We start from the raw sequence: 10,612 nt of genomic DNA on the forward strand, positions 1-10,612 counted from the left end.
TCCACTGCTTCCCATATAGGTGGAGAAGAGGGGAGAAAGACTCCATACCAGATGCACCGGAGTTTGGGGCTGGAGCACAGAAAACAGAGGGGAGCAGTGTGTGATGAAACCAGCCAGGTCAGAGGGGACGATGCTGGGGCCATTTACCTTACTTTGAAGAGTTTTGAGAAATCACTGTCTTTTCTTTCTTAAGCTAGGGAAGTGACAAGATTAGTTCTGTGTTTTCAAAGATTACTTTGGCTGCCGTGTGAACACTGGCGTATAGGAGGGTAGGGTTGGTGTCGGGAGAACAGCTAGGAGACTATTGCTATTCTCCAAGAAAGTATTTGAACAAGGGTGGTAGCTCTGCAGATAGGCAACAAATAGATGGATTCAGAGGTACAGGTGGGTAGTCATGTATTCAACTCCAGTTATGTGTGCAAAACCTCATGTTGATCTATACAATAAGATAGTCTTAAAATGTATCTCCACTCTTAGTTGCCTTGGTCCCTTCTCCCCTAGTCCCTAAGAGATATACTTTTCACTCTTCAGTTAGAAGTCCTCCAGGTGGGAAAGTTTTTTGTGGGGGTGGTTGTTTCTTACAATCACAGATTTCCCTGAGTCTTGAAGACTCTGGGACCCATACAGTTAACCTGCAGGCAACAGAACTAAGCATCTTGGCACACTTGTAGAGGTTACTTGACATCGACAGTAGGAGTTGAGAAAAATCTAAACTCAACAAGCCCATGACTATTGTCAGTTCAGTGCTTCAGTTTGAAGATAAAACAAAAAACTGTCATAAACTCCATAAGCTAAGTGGCAGTTTAAAGGGCAATTTAAAAATATTTTATAATGAGGAAATAAACGTGTTATTGTGATAACCTGGCCATAAATGTATGAGAACTGCTTTGACCCTATATTTATTAAGATACTTATGAGATTTTTTAAGCTAAATGGAAAAGTGAGGGGCCAAACATTCTTGTTTGCAAATAGGACAGAATTTCAGCAGGTACTGACTTTTAAAAATTCAGACATAGAAGAAACATCTTTATAGTTTATAAATATAACTATATTGTGGATGCTCACACATATAAGTAAAATGAAGTAGGTGGCTGAAACACTTATTCACCTAATTATTACCCCCAGAATTGTCAAACCAGAAATTTGAGGCAAAACATGTTTTTGTTTTTGGCAAATGTGTCCTGTTTTGTTTTGTTCATGGAGGTGATGTTTGAATTTGAATAATGGAGCAAGGATATGTTAAATTCATTCAGAGCAACTGAATTGTTTTGGAGCTGAAAGAATATTATTAATAGACCACGGAACTGGGAATGATGTTTCTGGCTTTTCACATTTGCACATACAAGGCATGGAGAATTTAGATGGGATCTAGAATTTCTTTAGTTTTATCCCTAAAGTGATGGCTGGCTGTGACTATAGTTCTGGAGAGTTTTGCAAAGCTGCAGCTCCCTAGGAGGGCAGAGCACCCAGTTAAATCACCAGGAAGAACCCCATCTGAAGCAACGTGTTTATGGGTATAATTCTTATGCGAACATATGCTCGTTAGATTGTCACAGCCATGTGAGGAGGTTAGGGCCAATTCTGTGAGCTCCATTTCAGGGCTGAGGGTAACAGAAACGCGGTGAACCATCGATAGTAAGGGAAGTGACCAGAAGTGATGAGGTTTATTAGCAATCATTTGGTGCAGACCTAAATTCTCGGGCATACACGTCCAGTGGGTTTGCTAACAAGGAGGCATCCTCCTCCCTCCCTGCTGCCCTCCTTCTCTCCCCTTGTCTCTGTCTTTCTCCCTTACTTGCTCTCTCCATGTATATTTATGAAATCGCTCTGAGAACAGTACTGTGGTAGTCACTGATGAGAGAACCGAGGAAATAAGCCAGATTACCCAAGCCAAAAACAAAACAAAACTGTTCCTAGAAAAAAGAAGAGTATAATTTCTGAGCCAAACTTTAAGAATGGTGAGCCAAAATTCAGATAATTGAGGCAAATGGTTTGTTTTGTCTATTTGACTTAATTAGCTAAATAACATCCTTATCTCTAATTATATCTTGGTGGTGAAACCCCAAATCATAAGAGATCCCTGCCCTTGGGCAATTTGGGGCAAGTTGCTTCAGTTATAAATTAAGTTTCCTCAATTATAAAATGATTAAAGTGTGGTGAAGATTGAATGAAATGATACATGAAACTGCTTGGCACATAGGGAGCCCTCAGTAATAACTGGTTATTGTTTATATTAAGGTGGGATGTAAGGAAGAACTTACAAGGATGAGAGGGGAGGTGGGAGGGGCTTCCAGGGAACCAATATTTGTAAAATGTCTATGTAACAGGGTACTCACCAAAAAGGTGTGTGTTCTCTCTCTCTGCATGTTGGCCGTGACCCGAATGTACCTGTCTTGGGTCCCCACTGAGTTTGCAGGTCCCTGTAACCAGAGAAATGGGGTTGCCCTTAGCACCGCCCTGTAACAGGCACTTCCTCATTGCTGATAGTCCTTCGATAAAAGCATTACATCTCCTTGCCCCACAGGATGAGGAAGTGATTCCCTTTTCAATTCCTTCTCAGTGCTGATTTCATCAAGCAGAAAGTCTAAGTTAGGAGCTACAAATCTTTAACACATATCTTTTACACTTCATAAACTCCATCTTTAAAAAAAGCAGGTCAGAAGCTCAGAATCTTAGACAACCTTCTAGTTAGAATTTATACTTTTTAAAATTTTCTTTTTATGGTGATTTTTTAACATTGAAAATAATAATATAAATTTTCATTTTAAATAATTTTGGGTAAAAAGAGTAGGTGACTTAAAAGAATATTAAGGAAGTATTAAGCAACTATGATAAAAACATAAAGATGGGTTGGTGTGCCAATGTGACAAAAATCATGGCCATCATATTAAAATGACCAAAGTTTGGGAACTGCTGCTCTTGCCAAAAGAAAACTGTGACTGTTCTTCGTGGTCTTATGATTGATCTCTCAGCCTTATTTTAAAGCCATCCAAGACTGTCTGCTCCAAGAAAATGATGAGTTGATAGACATGGCTATCTGAACCCACCTATCAGCATGGGAATTTCTGCATTCTGGAAATGAACAATAAAAGCATATGTATAGGGACTACACACAGTGAGCCTGAGATAAATTTCTAGAGGGGAAAGAAGTGACCTAACCAAAAAAGAGCAAACCTTTATTGGGTCCCTTCATCCATCTATGTTCCAGAAGACTGTTCTATGTGGGCATGAAGTGGATTTGGAGATGAAATGTCCAAAGAAAACAAGAACAGTAACCAGATAAGAAGAAACCTGTTCTTGGCATCAGCGTACTTGTTATATTCTTACTGCATGCTTCTCTGATCAACCTAATAAATTCTCCTTTCTCTTGGAAAATGGCATGAGCACATTACTTTGTAGTCAGCAGCAAAGGGTATGTTAGTGAACATACTCCAAGAAGAAAGAGGAATGTAAATAGAAAATTCCTATCAAGTGAAAAGAACCCACAAGGCCTTTACCTTCATGAGCTTACTTAGTATATGTACTAGGTTAATACACTTCCAAATAAGTATGGGTAGCACATTTCAAAGACAAGGAAAAAGGCTCGAGGGAGTTAAGTAACATTCCTGAAGCAAACAGAAGAGATGGAGCAAGAATCCAAGCTTAGGCCTGACATCCTTTTGTTTTTCACTATATGTTATAATTGGATGAAGCAATGTTTTTGTTTTGCTTTCTCATCTTTTTTAAAAAAATTAATAGAAATGGGGTTTCACTATGTTGCCCAAGTTGGTCTCAAACTCCTGGGCTCATGTGATCCTCCCACTTTAGCCTCTCAAAGTGTTGGGATTACAGGCATGAGCTATTGTGCCCAGGCTGTTGTCTTATTTTTTAATCATGACCTGCATATGTAAGACATAAAACTTCTGTCTCCCCTTTTTTTTTTGAATTTGAGATACCTTTATCTGCCAGCAATTTTTTTAGATGTACTAAACAAGTTTGGATTCATTTTACTGTTTCATTTGTTGATGCAATAAATTGTTGGTGATGCGATAAATCTATGACCAAGCAGAGAGCTTAGATGACTCTTTCTATGGTGTTTTCTCTACATATGTATAGTTCAACTTGTTTTGTGTTCATTCATTAGTTTATTCATTTGACTGTATTTATCAAACGTTTACTCTGCACTTTTGCATTGGACTTAGTATTCTGTGTCTATCCACAAACAAATTGGAACCAGCCTTCAATTTGCCAGTATCACATATCCTCCTGGATAAATGCTCAAGTGTGTTGTGCACACCATTGTTATGTTAAATGTGTTCCTAATGTGTGTTATCATCATATCAACTTGGGCAGAAGTCCTCCCCAGAGAAGGCGAGTGAAGATGAGGTCAGAAACACGTGTTTTGTCGAGAGAAATGGTTTCTAGACATCATTTCTTTCTGGTTTTTCTTCCTATTCTAAAAGAACCAAATAAGAGAAAACCTCCACAAGCAAAACAAGTGGTGGCTTCAGCACATGGATGGTCTCCAATAGATCTTCATAAATATCAAGATGCACAAACACTTTTTCTCTCTCTTAACTCACCCTCCCAGCACAGTGCTCAGAGTGCTGGTAATGTGCAGACTTCAGTGTAGGTGATGCCTTAGGGTCTGAAAGAGAAGTTAGTGAAATAAGCTTCCTTCTTCCTATCTTGCTCCAGGGTTCCTCACTATCACCTTTCCTTGTAGTTTCTACCTAGAAAGTCAACACAGCGTACTGTCTTCTTTAATCTAAGTGTACTTTTCGACACCTCTATATTCTTGCCTTTTCACACCTTTATCATTCCTTCTTTGAATGTAAACCTTCCCCTGTACCTGTTTTCTATGCCCTTTCAAGAATGGTTTGGGAAGCTCTCTCTTTTGATAAGACTTCTATCCTCACTCTTCTGTTCTTTCAGAAGCAAAGATCGATTTTTTTAAACAAAGTTTTTATTGCTTCTTTTGGCCTGAAGTACCAAACAGGTCTCTGAGTCTATAACATGGGCTTTTATTTTAGATGAGATTCAAGAGAAGAACATGGGAGATACTACAAATCATGTGTGCGCTTTTACTTACTCCTTTACTCCCTGAATGAATTTAATATATTTTTCATTGATTAATACATTAACATAGCTGCTAAATGCCTAGTATGTGTAAGACAGTATGCTAAGGTTTGGTGAGAAATTGACAGACAAGGTATAGAGTACTTTCGATTCTCTGTTTTGGAATAAAAGGGTAGTTCTACAATCAAATATCAATTACCTGCAGGTATATGAAATCAAATATTGCCTTCCTCAGCTACAAAATTGAGATGTGGCTATGTACAGTACATAAGTCTGGATATAATAAAGCAATACTTAGTAAATCTTTGAATAAACAAAGGAATACAGAGCTGGAGAAGAAAAGTCTCTGGGAAAGATCAGTTAAAATTAGAATTAGGGAGTTTGGTAAATATACAAATGGGAAAATAAGCACTCAAGTGAGAAAATACGAAGACTGAGAAGACATAGAATTGATATTTTTGAAACAATTGAGGGGACCCAGAGGTGAAAAACAAATATACTGACATACTTATGGACCTCATGGACCAGGTAAATGAAGTTGTTCCGTGGAAAGTTAGTTATTTTTAGAGCAAAAGGAACAGGAAATAATGCTTTACACGCTGGTTTGTTTATTTGTAGCACTTATTACTGAAGAAGTGATGTCAGTCAAAACGAAATAAATTGAACTATGTTGAGAATGGATCTAAGCCGGTTTGGTCATTCCCAATTATTAGCTTCTTTTTTTTAAGAACTAGTAACCTTCAAAAATGTAGAGGTAGTTTACAGTTTAGGATCTCCTCCCCTGCAACTTTCCTACCAGGTTATAATGAAAGTAACTCTTAGCCGGGCACAGTGGCTGATGCTTGTAATCCCAGCACTTCGAAATGCTGAGGGGGGTGGATTACCTGAGTCAGGAGTTCAAGACCAGCCTGGCCAACATGGCAAAATCCCAACTCTACTAAAAATACAAAAAATTAGCCAGGCATGCAGCATGCACCTGTAATCCCAGCTACTCGGGAGGCTGAGACAGGAGAATTGCCTGAACCTGGGAGGCAGAGGTTGCAGTGAGCTGAGATTGTGCCACTGCACTCCAGCCTGGGCGACAGAGCAAAACTCTGTCTCAAAAAAATGAAAAGAAAGAAAAAGAAAATTCTCAAACCCAGATCTTTCACACATTTTTTTTTTTTTTTTTAGAAAGCAGACACCAAACAGTCTAGAACCTGTTTGGCAATCTTCTTGAGTCCCAATTCTATCCTTTTAGTTTCATTGGACACAAAATGGATACTATTCTGGGGGCAAGATGGATTCAACACTATGGCTGGCATCATGCAGAAGAGTCCTTCCCACCAGCAACCTGGGTCCTGCATTGGCTGCCATTTCAAAAGTGCAGATGGGGCTTTCCACTTAGAATAGAGTGGTTTATGGCAGCTTAACACTCCCACGGGAACACAACTGAAAAAAAGCTAGATCAAATTCAAAAAACACATCTGTTTCAAGGCATCAGAGAGCTGCAAAAGCAATGAGGACTAGATGGGCTAAAATTCCAGACGGGAAAATCCCAGAGGGGTGAGGGAGGGATCTTTTGCAGCTTTTTCCTAGGGGGTATTTGCCTAGTTCTAGGTGTGGCTATGAGGCTGAGAAGCCTTTCTTGGCTCCAGCAAAGGGCCGCTGTTGCCAGGGAAGGAGAAAACAGCAGAGACTGGAGCAGGTATGCAGTAAGGAGGCCTTAACACACAGCTAGTTACTTCTTGAAGATATTTGCTCAATCCTGAAGCTGAGCCCAGTGGGAGACTTAGAAACTAAGTTTAAAAATCTTAGAAAAGCAGAGCAGAACTTTCCTCCAGTTCATGGTTCTACGAAGACGCTGACTGCTGGGGAGGAACTCTGGTTCATGGGGCCTGGGGGCAGTGGTGAGTTGAGTTGTTTGCAGCTGCCTGTTCCCTGGCAGCTTTGGCCAGTTCCGGCTATGGCCAGAGCTGAGCATCTTGCTTGGCCCAACAGAGGGCCACTGTTGGGATGGGAAAGCAGAGGTTTTTGCATTTATGTGAGGCTGGAATCCACTGGAGACTTGAGGAGCCTCAAACACACAGCTGGTTTCCCTTTAAGAAATTTGCAGAATTCTGAAGCTGCATGGAATAGGAGATTAAAAATCAGAAAACTTCTGAAAAGCAAATGGGAGTTTTCTGTATTCCGTGTGCACTGAGAAGTCAAGGATCTCCCAGGCGCTGGGGTCCTGGTCGATACTTCATGTTCTCACTTAGAAGAAGGGCCTCATTCTGGGAACAGGAACAAATCCAAGATACACACAGCCCAGTCACAAGCTTGGGGAAGATGCTTCTCCCAGCCTCAGTCTATCCACCCCGCAGAGGAAAGGGTTGATCCTCTCCTGGTGGAATATAACACCTACAGCCTTCATAAGTTTTTATACACAAAAATCTGTCATTCAACTAGATATAAAGACCACTGAGGTCAGAAGATTCTCATACCCTGTCATGCAAGGATGGAGTATGTCTCCATGCTATTTTTAGCCAATCTACCTCTTGAACACCCTAATTGCACTAATGGAAACACCTTTGATTATTAGCATGAGAGAAAATAATCTATTATGCCAATAAACAAAACATATTGTTGATTAGAGATAAAGAGCTGAAACTCTTGCAGCAGCACTTCTGGGGTATGACTCTAATAATTAAGGGCTGGTTGATCACTCTGAAGTATGTATTTTTTATTAGAGTGTAGAATAAACACACACGTATTATAATACTTTATGATGAAATGTTTTAAAGTAAATAATAGCTCATATAAGAGACTAAAAGCTCTTTAATAATTTGTTGCATATTTTCAAAAAGTTAGAAGAGACTATTTTGAATGTTCACAACACAAAGAAATCATAAATGTTTGAAGTAACTGATACATTAATTATCCTGATTTGATCTTCATATATTGTATACACATACTGAAATATCACTCTGTATCCTATAAATATGTATAATTATTACATGTCAACTGAAAATAAAATGGAAAAACATCAGAAGCCTTGGTAGATTCAACTCTGTGTGCCTAGCTAATTCAGCTGTCAGCTTGTAATAGGGGATCAGTCACACTTGTTGAGTGAATTAATAAATTAAATATTTAGGTAAAATAATAAATGATGGGCTGGGCGCAATGGTTCATACCTAAAATCCCAGCACTTTGGGAGGACAAGGAGGGTGGATCACGAGGTCAGGAGTTCAAGACCAGCCTGGCCAACATGGTGAAACCCGGTCTGTACTAAAAATCCAAAAAAAAATTAGCTGGGTGTGGTGGTACGCACTTGTAGTCCCAGCTACTCAGGAGGCTGAGACAGGAAAATTGCTTGAACCTGGGAGGTGGAGGTTGCAGTGAGCTGAGATCGCACCACTGCTCTCCAGCCTGGGCGACACAGCAAGACTCCGTCTCGAAAAATATAATAATAATAAATGACGGATTATTCTGGGTGTTATTTCAAATGGTGAAAATCAGAACAAGGGGCTGTTCGCCTGTTGATACCTCTTCTCCCTAACTCATTTTGAATCCCCAGTCATGTCCTATATCCTGATTGGTTCTCATATCCTGTCTTGGATTGCTTTGTTACCATTCTGATTATTTTCCATGCCTTTCCTGGAAGGCAACGTAGCAAGGAGACTGGGAAGCAGGCACTCAGGTGTCAGGCAGACCTTATCAAGGGGCCTTGACTCTACAACTTACCTACCGCCCATTTGGCCACTAGCGGGTTACTTAACCTCTCTGGATCTCAGCCCTCTACTGTACAATGGGTATAGCATAGTAGCTTTTACAGAAAGTTAATGTGAGGATTAAATAAGGTAACACTTGTCAAATGCTTAGGGGAGTTTCTTCAACATAGTCCAACGTAGTTGTACAATAAAATATTAGCAATTATTGTATTCTTTTGTAAGCCTATGCATTGCTCAATTTGGATTTTTCAAACAAACAAATATTAAGATTACATCAAGATTGTGCACCTTAACAAAACAAAGGCTCAGGAGAGATGAGACTCAAATAATAAATGCTAGAATACATAATTTTGTGTTAATATTCTGCCTTCAAAGAAGTCAACTTGAAAGACTAACACTGAGCTGAAGACATTTAAAAAGCAATTTCCCAGCCTGTTAACATTTTCCAGTCTATACAGGTCTCAAACATTTTGGGAGACCCCTAAAACCAGCTTCCTCACTTCCTAGGCATGTCTTAATATATATATGTGTGTGTATGTGTATATATATATATAAAATATTATATATATATTATTATATATAAAAATATATAATATTATATATTTTATTATATATAAAAATATATAATATTATATATATTATTATATATAAAAATATATAATATTATATATATTATTATATATAAAAATATATAATATTATATATATTATTATATATAAAAATATATAATATTATATATATTATTATATATAAAAATATATATAATATTATATATATAATATTATATATAAAAATATATATATCTTTTTACCAAAATTGGTATCTCTAACAGAATTAACTTATTTAACATAAGATTTAACTGAAAATTACATTTACTTTTATAGAAATTAAATCTGACTTTAAAAGATGAATAATCTACAGACTCTCAACAATGAAGAGTATGTCTCAGCTTTTAAATACTACTGCCAAAGAGTTCTTTTAGGTCAAGACTCATTCATCTGGGGGTAGGATAACAGACTAGACTATTTACCTTCATTAACCTGAAACTATGGGAGGTGTGGAAGTCAACCTGTATTTGTCATTGGGTCCGAGTGTCTCTGAGGTCTACCTGTCCTTGAGCTGTCATAATGGCTGGTACATTTTCTAGGAGCATTGCATAAGGACTATTAGCAATTCCAAACAGGCAATCAAGCATATGTATATGACAACCTGCATTAAATATCAGTTAGTTTTCTCATCTCTGAGCAACAGAGCTGATTTTAAATCACATGAGTGTGTACGGCAAGAGTTGCATATAGCCAAAATTACCTTTTATAATCTTTTAGGAAGACATCAAATTGAATGCCAATAAACCCAACGCAGCCAGTTTTTTCCCACTGTCTAGACATATTCCTGTTTCTTTGGATTAATACCAGATTAAGTAGTCGGCGTGCATTTGGAGGCCATATTTTAGGAAATGTTCTTATCTTGAAACACTAGTAGCACATTCAGTGCAGAGAGACGTCCATACCATGAGAGGAGCATGTGGGAACTGGCACGAAATGTGGAAGATCAGATTCACTTTTCCTATCTCTCCTGCACTCCAAGCACATATGTATTGAGGAGGTGGTCAGGTAGAATCACTGCACTATTTACATGGTTTATAGTATTTTCTTTTATCTTATGTTTCACCTGGGCACACTGTATTGAACTCTACCAGTTGGCTCTATTAAATTAGATGCATGGAGATATACTCTATACCACAGTCTTGGAAAGAACTCATAGATAAAATTTACTGTCTGCCAGGGACTCTATTAAACATGCATTATTTTATGTAATCTTGTTTAAAGTTTTATTTTTTAAAGTCATACAGTAAAATTGAC

Source organism: Gorilla gorilla, chromosome 4 (genome assembly GCF_029281585.2).
Source record: "Gorilla gorilla gorilla isolate KB3781 chromosome 4, NHGRI_mGorGor1-v2.1_pri, whole genome shotgun sequence".
Taxonomy (NCBI): domain Eukaryota; kingdom Metazoa; phylum Chordata; class Mammalia; order Primates; family Hominidae; genus Gorilla; species Gorilla gorilla.